This window comes from Penicillium daleae, assembly GCF_028827525.1.
Source record: "Penicillium daleae strain IBT 16125 chromosome Unknown utg000008l_segment0_segment0, whole genome shotgun sequence".
Lineage (NCBI taxonomy): Eukaryota > Fungi > Ascomycota > Eurotiomycetes > Eurotiales > Aspergillaceae > Penicillium > Penicillium daleae.
Window position 1 is genome coordinate 11,866 of NW_026623156.1, and position 15,828 is coordinate 27,693.

Genomic DNA, 15,828 nt, shown 5'->3' on the forward strand with positions numbered 1-15,828 from the left:
GCTGCGTACGAAACGTATCGCTGGTGTTGAGGATAAGGTGGCATTCGTCGATCACAATCCGATCTAGCCGGCAGAGAGTAACCTGACGGTTTAGGAACGTCCGAAACTCGCTCGTGATAGCAGATTCCGGGGTAACTAGAACGATCGAGGCTTCGTCCGGTGGGTGGTGGCTCTCCCATTGAGTACCACTGATACCAAGGCTCGTACAACGCTCCTGGAACTCTTGGCGGAGGGCTACTAGGGGTACCACCACGACGGTGAGGCCCTTAGAGATCCACGCAGGAAGCTGGAAAAGAAGGCTCTTACCACCCCCTGTAGGCATGACTGCCACGATTGGGCTGAATCCGTGCTGAATAGCCTGGAGGACTTCGAACTGCTTCCCCTGGAATCGTACGGAGGGATCACCTAGAAAGTGTTGTAAGGCTTCTTGCAGATCGCAGTTAGCTAGCTCGTAGCGGCGAGTGAGCTGATTCTCCTGCTGCTCATCCTCCCAGGGAGCATATTTCCGCTTCTTGTTTCCTCGTATAGGAGGAGCGTTCTTGCTAGGGAAGCCAAGGAAGTGGTGCCAATCCTGGCTAATATTGCGGAACATCGTACGACGAAAGGCCAGAGTACCAGGAGCCTCGTGGAGCTGACGGGCGTAGGCGATGCCGGCCACATGGGCGGAGTGGCCAGCCTGGAGATCCTGGTGGCTTGCCTCTAGATCGGCCTCCTCGTCGAATGTATCGTCCGATTCCCCTTCATCAAGAGCATTCCGGGGAAACGTACTACTCGTACGGAGGAAGCGGCGGCTAATTGCGATGGCAATGTGACGCCAGGCAGCAATGTTGACGATCTGACCATTCAGGCCAAGGCGAGACTCGCGTTGCAGCGCCTCCCGGAGGCGATCAGGGGTCCACGCCCGCTGGCTAAGCGGATCAGGTCCCCAGAGCAGGGCCGTACGAGCAGCAGTAGGCCGATCGTCTACCGGGCTTGTTAAAGCATCGAAGCGCTCGACTAACGGTAGTACTAGCCAGAGATACCGTACGAGCAAAGTGCCAACGGCCCGAGGGAGATAGCGATGGATAATCTTAGGGTCGTTATTCACGTGGAAGCCTTTATGGTAGCGGGTCGCAATCACAACCTGGCCATCCTCGATAAAGATATTCCGATAGCTGTTGACTGTATTGCGGTGTCGTACAGAGAGAATTTCGGGGCCACGGGCGGGCTGGCCGCCGCAGAGGTGGATAAGAACCGCTAGCTTCTCACGGAAGAGGCTGACCTGGGTGAGATATCGCTTAATGGCAGTCGTACGGAAGCAGGCGTGATCTGTATCGAGGAACCGCTGCTGCAGGAGAGGGTTAGAGCGGACGCGGCTCACTAGCCACTGATCACCGTGAACTGGCCACTGCGTACGAGAGTCTTGCAGGAAGCTCCACCCAGCCTTAGCCTCGGATGGATCGTCCACGAGGGAGGCCCAGGGCACGAGAGGGGCGTCGGCGGCGGAGGTAAGCAGGAGAAGATCGGACGAGAGTATATCCTGGGTAGTCTGGACGAGGCCATGAATCCAGCCCCGGAGATCACTAGTCGTGAAGCTAAGCTGCTTATAGAGAATCCGATCCTGGCCAAGCCAGCCAATATGGCCTGGCTGCGTAGTGCTAAAGCTGACCTTCATACTATACGTACGAAGGTCTAAGATCCACTGGAACGGGGAACTAGTACCACGCAGCATAAAGCTCTTCATGATTAGATGGACCCATTCCTGGAAGCTCTTGCTCGTACGGCTACGGAGATGCTGGCTGAACGGAAGAGGAGCGGGGGACGAAGAGTTAGGGGAGGAGGGTGCAATCGGCGAGGAAGGACTCTGGTATCCTTCATCCTCGTACGAAAGGTGATACTCAGGATCGTCGAGCGGGCTAACTAGATCCAAATCGTCGTTGGTAGTGCAATCTCCACGAAAGTGCTGTACAATCTGCTCTGCGTGGGGATCAAGCCAGAGGGCCCGGCCGAGGACCATAAAGCGAGCGAGCTTGATGATCTGCGAGAGGATTGGAGAGAAGGAGTCCGGGGTATGCCAGCCCGTACGAGATCGGCCTAGCACTGCAAGCGCGCAGACGAGGGCACATTCATACTCATCCGCCCCAATCCGCTGGTTCAGTAGCTCCAGACAAAAGTTAAGGCAGGCTTTCTCGATCGGCTGGAAGTGAAAGGGGGAGGATAGAGTAGAACAAGCAGGGCTCGTACGAGCATCATCACTCTCGTACGGATCCGGGGATTGGGACCTAGTCGCTAGAGACCAGAGGGCCTGCCATGCCTTTCGTTGGCGGTGGTTGAACCGGTAGTGAGGGTATGCAGGGTGGGAGGGCTCCACTGGGTGCTGCGTACGAGCAAAGAAGCCGACAATCTGCTGCCACGGTGCGATATGGCGAGTAATGGTCTCTGGGTCCATGTACGCTTGGAGCGGGGTGTGGGGGGCCTGGTCCATCTCGGTTCGTACGACCTCTACCCGGATAAGGTGGCCACACTGTTTTGCGATCTGCTGCGCCGTACGAGCCATATTCGCCATAGCCTGGTGGATCGCCCATAATGGATCTAGGGGATCCTCCTCTGGCGGCTCCACTAAGGAGTGGAGGGTCTCTGGGAGCTGGCCCGCAAGATATTGGGACCACCGCGTACGACGGAGCCATGGTGTAGCCTCGTTAAGCTCCACTGTCTCTACCGTACGATCAGAAGGTTGAAATATCTGTTGGTGCTGCTCTTCTAGCTGGTCAAAAAGATCATTGACGGTAGAAGATGTTTGGTCGGGCTCTGCTGATTCTGATTGTACGGGGGGTATAACAGCAAAGTAGTGAGAGTGAGGCCCTTGGCGATAGAAACGTTGGCAGGTAACAGGACGAGTATACTTCTTTAGGAGCTCTTGGGTAGAGAGAGTAGAAGAAGGAGAATTAGATGTTTGAGAAGAAGATTGAGCAAGCCATTGATGTTGAACTCGCCAGTGCTCCTTCATTCCTTTCGTCGTACGACAGATATATCCGCATAAGGGGATACGCTGGCATTGAATGCCATCTTGATAGAGAGGAAGAAGATCAAAAGGCGGGGGCTGATAAGGGATCAGGTTATGATTAAAGGTAGATAATAACTGGGGCCAGAGAGTAGGAAGGTATTCATGAATCTGCGTAGCCGTACGAGGGGGAAGAGAATGAGGAGAATAGCGAAGATGGGTTATAACTTGACTGATTCGTACGGCTGATTGGCAGTGGTAACAAACTAGAACAGGAATAGAGGGAAGAGGGGTAAAGAGCTCTTGAGTAAGGGAGGGAATATTAGTCTCCATATTCAAATGTCAAAATTAGTGGTGACTAGAAAGTGCTAGGAGATAAACAGAGTGTAGGTTTATATTCAGGGGTCGTACGAGAATAATTGCCTTCTAAAAAAATTTAGTGTGGGTCTAATTAGGAAAAGTGGGCCCTCCCGGTCGCACCCCATCAAAAAAGATTTAGAGTTTAGGCAATTTAGGGTTAAATCGTACGACTGCTATAAGTGACTGTAGAAGCTAAAAGTCAGACTGGATATAGATTATATATAAACTTAGAATACCTGAAATTTTCAGGTCAATCGTACGAAGAAAAGTGCTTGCAGTCAGGTCAGGAAAAGAGGGTGCAGTGAGGGTGGTGGGTCCAAATTCTGCCCATACATAAGGCCTCTACACCGCCATGCAGTGACCCTCACTGCACCAGGTCCCTTGGGATAGGCCAGGCTTTAGTTGACCATGGCTATAAATGTCCACTATCCAGCCTACAGTCCACTACAATGAACATCTCAGTATTCCAAGAAGGTCTATCCTGAGGCTCAAAGCATATAAGAATAGGGGTTTAAGTTCGGTACTTTGTCGTAGGGTTCAGTGACTTGTCCTCCATGTGCAATTGTATTTGTTTACAGTCTTGATGCTCGGCGTCTTCACGACCTTACTAGGTTTTTGTATGGTATACTGGGTCAACTCGGCGGTATTGTGACGTGACATGCATACGGTGGCCGTTCGTTGGTATTTGGAACATAGTACTGCCGCGTACTGGCAGAAAGATACGTGGACCATATAGCATGTTCGAAATACTAATTAACGCCAACAGTATTGATGGTGTCATAGACACCAAGCACACAGGAAGCAGGGGAGAACGAAGTCAGATTGGTCTATCTAGGAGAGCAAGAGGACGAAGAAGGAAAAGAAGAAGGGAAAGGCCTATATAGGCCTACAAGAAGAAAGAAACAAAGGCCTGGGCCTGCAATCAGCAAACCTGCAGGGCAAAGGAAGACGAGCGCATGCACTGCCAAACGGGCAAGGTCGAGGTCGAGTCATCACATCCCCCACAGGGCCAAGGCCGAAGAAATCCAATGTGATCAAGGTTGAAAAATCCAAAACAATCTTGTAATAAGCCAATCGTAAATGCAATCTTGGTAACAATAATATGATGTGAAAGAGCTTCAGAAACTACGTTTCCTGGCATGTAGCAATAGTAGGAAATAAAGCAGGAAGGTCATGAAAAAGATCAATCTTGTGAGAAAGAGTTTGTTGTAAATCGTAATTTGGCGATAAATGCATTTTGAAAATCAATTTGATAAAATCAGCTTGGAGGTCTTCGCATATGCAATAAATTGTCTCGGTTGTCTTCGAAAACACTAAATGGCTTAGATTTCGTTAGGATATCGGCTGGGTTATCCTTGCTGGAGATGTTGATCAAGGCAATAAGATTTCGTTTAATTAAGTCGCGTACTAAATAGTATCTCGTGCTGATCTATACGACTTTGGTGCTCAATTTGCTATTAGTAACAATTTTGATAGCGTTGTCTGAATCGTAATACAAAGGTAATAGATTGTTGAAATCATCCTCGCTCAATAGGGGAGCTAGAGTTAGCTTATTAGCTAACTTAGCAAGTACAAGGCTATCTTTGACTGTACTACTCATAGTATAGTATTTAGCTATTGTTAAAGAAGTTGCTATAATATCTTGTCTGCGAGATGACTATACAATTAGCGTACCCGCAAAGAACTAAATATAGCCCTTAGTAGATTTTCTATGTTCCGCATCAGCGTATAAGGAATCTACAAAACCTTTAAGACCTTTCGTAGGGTCTCTTCTAAATAGGATACCAAGGTTAATTGTGCTACAGAGGTAACGAAGAAGATCTTTATATATATTAATATCTTCTTTTCGTAGAGAACTAGTTCGTCGTTGCAATTTAGAAACTGTTGTTATAATATCAGGTCGTATTTTGATTGACAACTAACCAATTTTTCCTATTTTCTTTGCGTAATCCAATTTGTCGGTGCCGTCGTTAACCTTATTATCTGTTGTTTTCCAAGAAGGATCTATTAGAATTAAAGAAGGAGAAGTATTAGTAAAACCCTTATCAGAAATCAAAGTAGAAAGATAAACTTGCTAGTTCATGAATATAACACTTTCGCTCCTATTATAAAAAACATCACACCTAAGAAATCTTTTGAACGGCAACATCTTGAGCTTCCTTTTCGATGCTATACTATTACGAACACGGGCTATTTCGTTGTTAAGGCTAGTAGAAAGGACATCGTCTACGTAGATCAAAATAAAAATAGTTTTGTCATAATTAGTATAAATGCAAGATTCTAAAATCAAGGGAATAAGACCAAGATCTTTCAAATCTTCTATAAAGAGATTGTGCTAAAGGTAGCCTGCTTAGCGAAGACTATACAAAGCCTTTTGCAATAGTACGACTATATTAACACCGTCAGGACTATAGTATTCGTGGCTAGTAGGTTATTTCATGAAAATAATACGATTATTAAGAGCCGTATTAAGATAGGCGCCTACAATATCCTATTATTCAATATTCTATCGTCGAATAGCAGCTAAAGTAAGAAATAGTTTAGCTATAGCGTTAGAGATAACAGGTATAAATCTCTCGTCTAGTTAGAAATTAACTCCTAGGGATTAGCGATTGCTATAAACTACCTATCTTGCTCGAAATTCTAAAACGTAGCTATCGCTATTAGATTTTATATTATACACCTATTTGCCTAGTAGGATTAACGTGCCCTTCGGTAGATAGGGAACAAGAACTATAGTATTAGAAGCAGCAATCTTATCTAATTAGACCTTTTCTACCTATAACTAGTAATCTGCAAAATCAGATTTCTTTACTTCTATATAGGTATTAGGGATTTTGACTATTCCCGAACGAATCCTCTTAGTTACACTATAAACTATACTAGGGCCTAGTGCATTTTCTTTAATAGCAATTGTTGATAGATCTAAAACTATTAGGCCTTTCTTAGGATATCTCACTATACTAGGACCTAAATCTACTAGCTTTCTTTCTCTAGTAGATCTTCTTAGTGGTTGTTGTTAAACTAGTTACTCAATTAGCTTAGGAGGATAGGTAATTTAAATTTGAATTAGGTCGGGAGAAGTAGTCTGCTTAATTAGATTTATTGATAAAGGTAAAGAAGATTAAATAATTTATAGAGGAGACTATACAATTGCAATTAGATCTAGAGAAGAACCTCGAGTAAAAGAATAATAAATTAGTATAGAAGAACTTCTTGGAAAAGCACCTAGTGGTATTAGTGTTTAAATAGATAACAGTCGGGAAAAATCTTCTATACTTAGAATTAGCAAATCAGGATCGTATATACTTGCCACATTACTAAACAATCTTTTTGCTAGTGTATTCGGTGGTAAATCTCGAATTATATATAGTTGAATAGGTGCAATTTGTAGTCGCGCAGTCAATAGAATAGTTCGCTAGGCCTGTTGAATTAGTAAAAAGGAAATATCTGTCACGTTTTGATTTTTAGAAAAAGAAGATTAACGAGAGACTAAAGAAGTTGGAATAGATTATACAATTAGCACTAGTAACAAATTTTGAATTGAAGAATCAGTCTGTATCTTCGCCTTTAGTAATATAATTGGTTTTGTTGTCTTTTGAAGTAGTAAAGCAATTAATTTCTGTTGTCTTAGTACAGTTAGTTCTAATAATACAAGTAGGTTTGGTGTAGTAATCGATAGAGTTTGTTAAAATACAGTTAACTCCCGATCAGCAATTAGTGTAACAGGGTTAACTACTTTATAAATAACAATTTCTAGTAGATTCGAATGCAATTAGCTTTGCTCTTGCTATTGAATAGGTTGTGTCTGTTAAGGGATATCTTCTTTGGTTCTCTAGATTGTTAATAGGTAGCGGTCGCGAGGTTCTTGCAATTTTTCTAGAATTTGATCTTCAATCAATTTTGGCAAATATCGTATTAGCAATAGCTCTTCCTAAAATATAATATCACGGCGCAAAACTACCTGTCTCTTGGAAGGGTCGTAAATCCTGTAGATATAGCTATTATTGCCCTCGTAGCTAACTAAATAGCCAACCTATGCTTAGGGGGCTATCTTGTTTCCTTAAACCCTTGGCTCTTTTAGAATATAAACGTAGGCTTTTGAAAACCACACACGCAAAAAACCTAGATTAATTAGACCTATATCTCGAAGACCTAAGGCTTTGTTCTATATCTCAATTAGTGACTCTAACTAACCTAGACGGCGAATTCTATTCAAAACGTATATTGTTGCTATTACTACTTCTAGCTAGAGATAGGCGGGTGCTTCTAGTACTAAAATCATCAAAGTTCTTGCTCCTTAAATAATAATATGACCTAATGATTCGGCCACACTATTAGGTTTATATATTAAAGGTAGCAAAAGTATAATAACAGTGCCCTTTTCTTTAATCTATCTAGTAAATCGCAAGAAACCCAAATCGCTATCAGTTCGAATTTCAAATAGCTAATATCCAGTAACATTATAGATTTAAGTAGCCTAGTCAATCAAAACATTAGAAGCCTGTCCCTTAGTCTTAATTAGAATTAACTAACGCCTCCGTGTTGTATCGTCATATATAACAATAATATAGTCGATACCACTAATTCTAGTTAGCTTGCAAGGTTGAATATCAAAATAAATAAATTCGAATAGTTTTGACGTACGTTTCTAGGGGATATAGGAAACAATTTTCTTTAATTTAGCTAATCGACAGGGTTCGTAATTAAATTCGTGGTCGCCTTCTATATCTTCACTAATACGATGATAGTTGATCTTTGCGGTAGGTTAACTAATATGTCCTAATCGAAAATGCGTAAGCTTAGGGGTAATCGTAGCAAAAGAAAAGGCTTCGACAATATATTTTAGTGCAATCAATTTAGTTAACAGAGAAGGTCGAATAGATATTATATGCAAAAATAGTATACCACGTTGTCGGAATATATATACTTTAATAATTAATTCGTTCTAAGGGTTAACTATCACATTCAACTAATCCTTCTAACCTATTGCATAGTCGTAGTAGGTTCTTGTGGTTGATAACAAATTGAAAGGTCCTTCTAGAACGTATTCGTAGCGAATATCTAGTTCTTTAATATAATCGGGAAATACTAAATTGATTCTTGCAATTGCTTTCCCTTTTATAGTCAAGGTTCGACCTTCCGAGGTTTAATATTAGTAACCTTTATTAATTTTGTAAGGTTCAAAATAGATAATTGTATCTCTATCTACATAAATTGTTCGAGATATACCGGAATCGACTATCTATTCACTAGTAGAACGTACAATATTAGCAAGGGAAACAGGAACAGGAAATCTTTAGTTAACACTATAGGTATACAAGATAGAAGGCTCTAATCTTCTACTATCAAAATCGTGATCATCCCCTAAAGAGTATAGGTCGTTAAACTAATCGTTAGTTTTAATTATTACGGTTATAAAGTAGTCTTTTGCCGAATCAAAATCCGAATTGACAGGTTTAATCGTCAAAGATACATAACCTTACGGATAGTAATAAGATATATCTTGCAACGTAGTAGAAGTAAGTTCTTGTTATTAAGATTGTGGCTATTGTTGAGTTCTTAGTACATAACTAATAACTAGTTATAGTCCTCGACTAGCAATCGTTGTATAGGAGTCAACATTCTTTAAAGAAGTAATTAGAACTTGGTTTAATATAGAAGAAGAAAAAGAGGAAGTTAATAAATTGTGATTAGGGATAGGAGGGATATCTAATAGAGACGATAAGCCATCCTTACGAATACGGTTGTCAAAGTTCTAATCCGCTAGTTTTAATCCTTTAAGGTTATCTCTGTTCCTCCAAGGGTATAAACACTAAAGACCCTTAATAGGTTTCTAACCAGGAGAACGCTTCTCGTAGTTTAAATAAAGATAATCTTTAGCAATATAACCAGGTTTACCACAAAATGCACAACAACCCTAGAGTATATATTAGTTTAGGCCCTTAATCTAATCGGTGATCCATTTATTAGTTGAACTAGGGGGTCCACGGGGTAGCCTATTCTTCAATAGCCAAGAATCCGAATTGTTGTTATTATTTTTAGTATCCTTTGAAATCGTTGCGACCGTATAAAGTGTTTAGACTATTTCCAATTCTGTTATAAGATCGTTGCATAGCTTATAGAACTCACTAATATCAAATTCGGTGCTGTTAGCATACTTCTCATCGAAAGAGGAGTGTTTAGAAGCAACTATTGTCGGGTTATCTTCTCGAATCTTATACAAAAGAACCTAACACAAGAGAAGTAGGTTAATATTAATACGTTTTGACACCTTAGTAATAGTGTCTCTAAATAAATTAACGAAATCTACACTAGAAGTGTATTATGATCGACGAAGGGTCTACTAAGTAATACAATCCTTGTTCATTATATTATAACTAGTAATATTGAGGACATATTTAAGATTTTCAATATACTCATCAGCGAATTTAGTGTAGAAGTTGCGAGAATTTACTATACGGTTGATCTCTTTGGAAACAGATTAGTATATCTAGATTTGAATGTCACGAGAGATCTTCACCTAACGGTCTGCGTCTGCTAAATCCCTTAGTGGCCGAGGAATATCTTGATCAATAAAACGCTATAATCCTTTCTAGCGTAAAACACGATAGACATTATCCAGCCAAGTATCAAAATCGGCAACATCATCAAATGGGTCAAGAGGATTGAGTTGATACTCTTCGGGGGCATCGGTAGTTTAGTAAATTGTACCCTGAGTAGAAGTGGTAGAAACGTAGTTGCTGTAGTCAACCTGCGCAGCAACAGATTTGGCGAACACAGGATCTTGGCGTCTAGCCATCTTCCTAATAGTTCAAGAAGGAGAAAAAGGATGAAGGGTAATAACGATGTAGGCAAAATAGCACTACTACCCTACGAAGGTCAATTGCAAAAATGCAAGAAGGATATGAAGTAAAAGGTGCAACGGGCTCGATAACCTGATGGTGTCATAGACACTAAGCACACAGGAAGCAGGGGAGAACGAAGTCAGATTGGTCTATCTAGGAGAGCAAGAGGACGAAGAAGGAAAAGAAGAAGGGAAAGGCCTATATAGGCCTACAAGAAGAAAGAAACAAAGGCCTGGGCCTGCAATCAGCAAACCTGCAGGGCAAAGGAAGACGAGCGCATGCACTGCCAAACGGGCAAGGTCGAGGTCGAGTCATCAAGTATATAGGACCTGAGGATCTATTCAACCGATCTTCAGCTTCAATCAATAAACAAGCTCAACCTCACTATCCGTATGATCCAATTGCGCCGATGAGTACTTGCCCGTACGGAAATCCTCCAAGATGACAAAGTTTATGAAACACTAAAATTAAAAGACATTTTGATGGATAGCGAGATGGAAGATTCGTGTCACGGTACAAGCTGTTACGAAGCTACTTGCATAGGGTAGAACGTCCGTCAATCAGGTAGGTAAGGTACGAGGGCCTAGTAGAGGAGATGGAACTAAGTAGTAGATGGATTGGCATATGAACTGACCTCGAGGGATCCAAGTAGGTACCGTCTGTGACGGAGCGGTTCATGAGCATAAGCTTTGACTCATCTCTTAAATACACTGATCGTGCGTTCGAGTCCAGAATCGCTCGAATTCAGGACGTTGAATGCCTTTTCCTCCCCCCGTTCGGCCTACCTACGCAGGGCATTTGGGCAGTACTCATCACAGGGTATTCTTGTAGCGCAATAATAACCTGTAGCTATAAGGGCCTATGACTTTACGTAGCTTTCTCGGGTGCTATGGCTAGCTCACCTGGATGTGTCATCGTATTCAATATCATATTGTTCCCGTTTCCAGAATGGCCGGACAGTGCCAACCTAAACCAGGGAGGGTTTAGGGCAATAGGCTGTAGGCTGTCCGCAAATATCATGGTCATCTCTCGTAGGCACATTGGGACGATACTTTGTCGGTAGTCACAGGCTAATGGCGCGGCTTGTTGTCAGCACGTGGGCAGCATGGTGCCAGTATGTCTCGTGGGCGGTTTGTAGCCGGGGGCAAATTGGCCTTCTGGCTGTCGGCAGGTGGACAGTGTGATGCCAGAATTGTCTCTCTCGTAGGTACATATGCACAATATATTGTCTACAGTTGCAGACGTATCGGCACGGTTTGTTGTCGGCTGGTGGGCAGTATGTTGCCAGTATGGCTCTCGCAGGCAGACCGGCATGAGTGGAGGTAGTCAAACACGTAACTTGCAAAGTCGTCGGATAGCATGATGAGTTCAGAAGAACCCCAGCCATCTTCTCGTCTTACAGCCTGGACTCAACTCCGGTGGTACGTTAGTGTCGCGCCCGGTCTCGCGCCCGGTCGTTGATAAATACCCACAGGCTGTATCCAACCGGGTGGCAGTACGATAGCAGCGAGGGATGGCGTTTGACAATCGTATCAAGATAAGGTAGGCCGGAACCTTAGCTATTTCCTTCTTGTTATCAGGTGTTCCGCCGTATAGTTGGGCGGGCGTGGACGCGTAGGGGGACCATTTCACAAGGCGTCAACGCAACCACCATCATCGGGGGGATTCTTCTTGGTTTCCTCTTCAAATGATGCCTTCTGGCACCGGAAACCATGAGAAGGTGAGAATCCATCTCTGAGAGCTGGCGGCAGTGTTTTTATCTGGCGTGCTCGCCGGAGGCATGAGAGGGAGATTGTGGAGTTGGGATTGGATGGCACAAAGCTTCGCAGGGGCTGATCCCCCGTCACAGTTGACGACGCTACTAGACCACACACTTCAGGTATTATCGACCTAGGATTCAAGTACGCGCTCCAGACGGAGACTTTGGTCGATTTAAGCCGCCTACTTTTGCAGCAAATTCAGATAGCTGTACATAAGTTTCTTGGTAATTAAACCCTGCTAACTAACGTAATTCCCGCTTGATCGAGCCACCTGGTTGCCCGGGCGCAAACATCATACTAAATGCAACATTTCACACCATCATATTTCAACCCTCAAGGCTAAGGATGTGGTCTTGAGGTATAGTGGTGCTAGAAGTATCATACTAGGTAGCTCTATGAGCTTATAAAATATATCGGAGCATGGAAACATGTGTATATATATAAGGGTCGCTCGCTCGGAGCGGTTTTATCTGCGACCGACAGCCACTTCCGATGCAACTCGTAATGTATCAAGCTGAGTGAGCATTTTATCCATCTTGATAATGCAGAAAATCAAAACATAGGCCATTTGAGCCGACCCGTGAGCCACCTAAAACGCTTATCTGGTGGGAGGCAGAGGCGCGGTCCAATTGGGATTGGGTGGCCCAATGCAGGGGCCACGGGCTGTGTCGAAGTCTAAAGTAGAACTGTAAGAGTAAGAAATTAGTCCGACTCCAAGTTTGCCCGCTTGAGTCGCTCCGCCAGTATGTAAATGCACCCAGGAACCGCGGTCTACATTAAATTTCTTATTCGATTTATAGCTAATCTAAGACCATTTTATCTTAAAATTGAAATCCGGAGCGAAATAAAACGGCCTAAATTCATATTTCAGGATTCTAGTATACCTTATTAGCTTTTTCATGTTCACGCCAGTCACGGAAATCATCAACGGGAGGCAATTTTGAAGCTCGGTGATCGGGGAACCCCACAAGTATGCTCGCAAGTTTTAACCCCACCAACATGTGACGTGGCCCTAGCGTTTCGAATATCGAACTGCTGAGAAAAATGCATGATTTACACTAGTTTGCTTCCCCTCTAGTTTGCTTTTCAACTCTTCCCAGATTACGAAGTTCCACAGTCTCTGGGATTATCGATCTCAATAATGGATATAGAGGCATCGGTCATTTCCTCTCGTGGTCGTTTCCGCGCCTGCGAAAACTGTAAGAGGTCTGTAAGCTTAAGACTCTACTTTCGATGATTTCCCTGCCTTTTAACTACGAGCAATTTTTGCTGACCAGGTAAAATTCAATCTGACAGGCGGAAGAAACGATGTAGGTCTCTTTTCACTTCTTTTCGGCCTTTGTCCCTTAAGAATGCATCATACTGACCCGGGTCTATCCAGGCGATGCCGGGAAGCCACAGTGTCAGATGTGCATTCAATCACTGACCCCGTGCACCTACCCCAAGTTTACTTTCAAACCTGGTCCTAAAAAAGGAATGAAGCATGAAAGGAGCTGGGCTAACCATGATCATGGTACAGTCCGTATTAGTGAATTCCGATTAATCCTCGAGCTGACCTTTTGGCTAGTTCAACGGCAAGAGGCTGGCGGCCGGCATGGGGCTAGACAGACGAAGATGGGCAAAACATATATAGAGGAAATTCTGCCACTGGATGATGCCTTTGACTCTCTTTCTCCAGTGAATGGTTCTTACCAGAAAAAGCTCGCATCAACCGCCAACTGTTCCAACCTGGATTCAGATACTAGCGTGCAGAATGCCCAAGACGGCCGTCCACGTTATGTAATGGCGTCTCACATCACACCGCCAACAAACGCTACTCATCTTCCACCCAGCCATATTATCAGTCACCTTGTTGAAGTGTTCTTCACAGCTGTTCACCCTCAATTTCGATTACTTCATCGGCCGTCCTTCACTAGCCAGCTTGCTAACGGGCTTCTTCTATCTGACAAGTACGCACCTCTTTTTCTGAATGCCATGTTTGCTCTTTCGGCTAGGTATTCAGATAATCCTCGAGTCGAGTTGTACGACCTATCACTATTGCACGGCTTCGGATACACAGAGACCTTAAACAATCTAGACTGGAAGGGCAGGAAGCGTTATGAACGAGGAACTGGGTTTGCCCGGCGGGCCAGCGAACTCTTTCAAGCTGTAATGATGGAATCAGAAATCCTCGAAACGAAAATCGGAAAGGCGGAGAGGCTGCCCCTTTCGGTGCTGCAAGCAGGTACACTTCTGAGCTTTGCGGAACTTAGCGGGGGCCTGAGTAGCAAAGCCTATTCATTGATCTCAACTTGTGTTCGACTGGCATATGACTATGGCCTGAATACCATTGACTCTTCTGAATATCCAAGCGATTTTGAGCAGCGATTCTTTACATCTGCAGAGAACACCTGGGTAAGATTGGAGGAACTTCGTCGCACATGGTGGTGTATTTGGGACTTGGAGATTTTTCTATGCACTGCGAAGTGTCGCCCAAGAATGATTGATCTTACCAGATGCCAGACAAAACTGCCAGTTGATGATCACCATTGGTTCAGCGGACATGATATCTCATCATCCTTCCTCCCGGGCAGTCTACATCAATTGCGAGAATTGCTGGAAACTTCTCCTCGCATGTCTGTCCTCGCACAGCGAATTGTATCTTGCCATCTCATATCCCGCCTGGTCGAGATAGAAGATACCAAGACCGCCGAAGCAGACGGCGAGTCAGACGGCGTCATTGACAATTGCGTCTCAGCATGGGAAAGATGCTTTCCGAAAAGTTTATCGCAGGCCGTGACTCAGGAAAGTGGGGCCGAAAGCGATAGGTTTCCTATGTCTATATTTATTGAACAGTATGTACTGGATATTTTCACAAATCCAGGAGCTAACGGGCAAAAACAACGAAAAATAGAATATCTCTCTTATCAGCGAAGGCACAAATGTTCCGAAATGCCAGCCCTATAACAATCGCCAATTACTGCGAGTCCTTCGCGGAAAGGAGGTTACCAGCACCAATTCCAGATCCAACAGGATTCCTAGCTTTCGTCAAGGCACTTAATGCTGCCGACATTATTTGCGCGATTGTGCGGGACTTGCCTACTCAGATTATCGTTCGTTCCAATCCGTTTGTTGTTTGTGCATTCTGGGCACCGGCCTGCATACAACTTCTCATCAAATCTTTTGCCGGTCCGAATGTGGAACTTGTCAAAAAGGCGTCATATTCTCTGAGAATACTGACTTTGGCGATGGAACAGCTGGCTGAGTACTCGGCACTTGCTCAATTGATGCTTTGTACGGCCCACCCATAACTAATCTATTTCAATCATTGCAGCCCCAGTTCTATACCGCTGACAGGTAGATAAACAGCGTCATTTCGAAGATACGAAAACGATTTAATCAATTCTGAGTACATGCGCGATAATAGTCGGGATCATAGATTGATTTCGGTGCTTCGGGTAATTTCACCCCCCAGTTTCACTGATGGCAGATTTATGGCTGCCAAGCCAACATCGACGAACGAGAACCCCGGAATGGTGGGGGACGCTGGTTTAGCGGGAGGGTCGCAGGTTTCGACAACTGCGACCACCGCATCGAGTTGGGCTTCCGATTTACCAAGCTCTAAGTTCATCTCCGATCCCATCTTTCAGTGTCAAATCGATAATACAGGAAGGGAGGATGATTACAGTTGCATATTTCACCAGTTTCAATTCGGTGGATTCCCAGAGGAGAACTTTTAAGTACTGTAACTAAGTGGATGTTATTCTTTACATCCCTTTTCTGTTCCTCTACTTGGTTTTTGAAGGACGAAAGCAATGATAACCGGAGACATGATGCGGTACTGGTCCATGTGAACTCTGCGTCAAGTCTGGGGTAAATCAGGGGCCTAGCTGATTTCTAT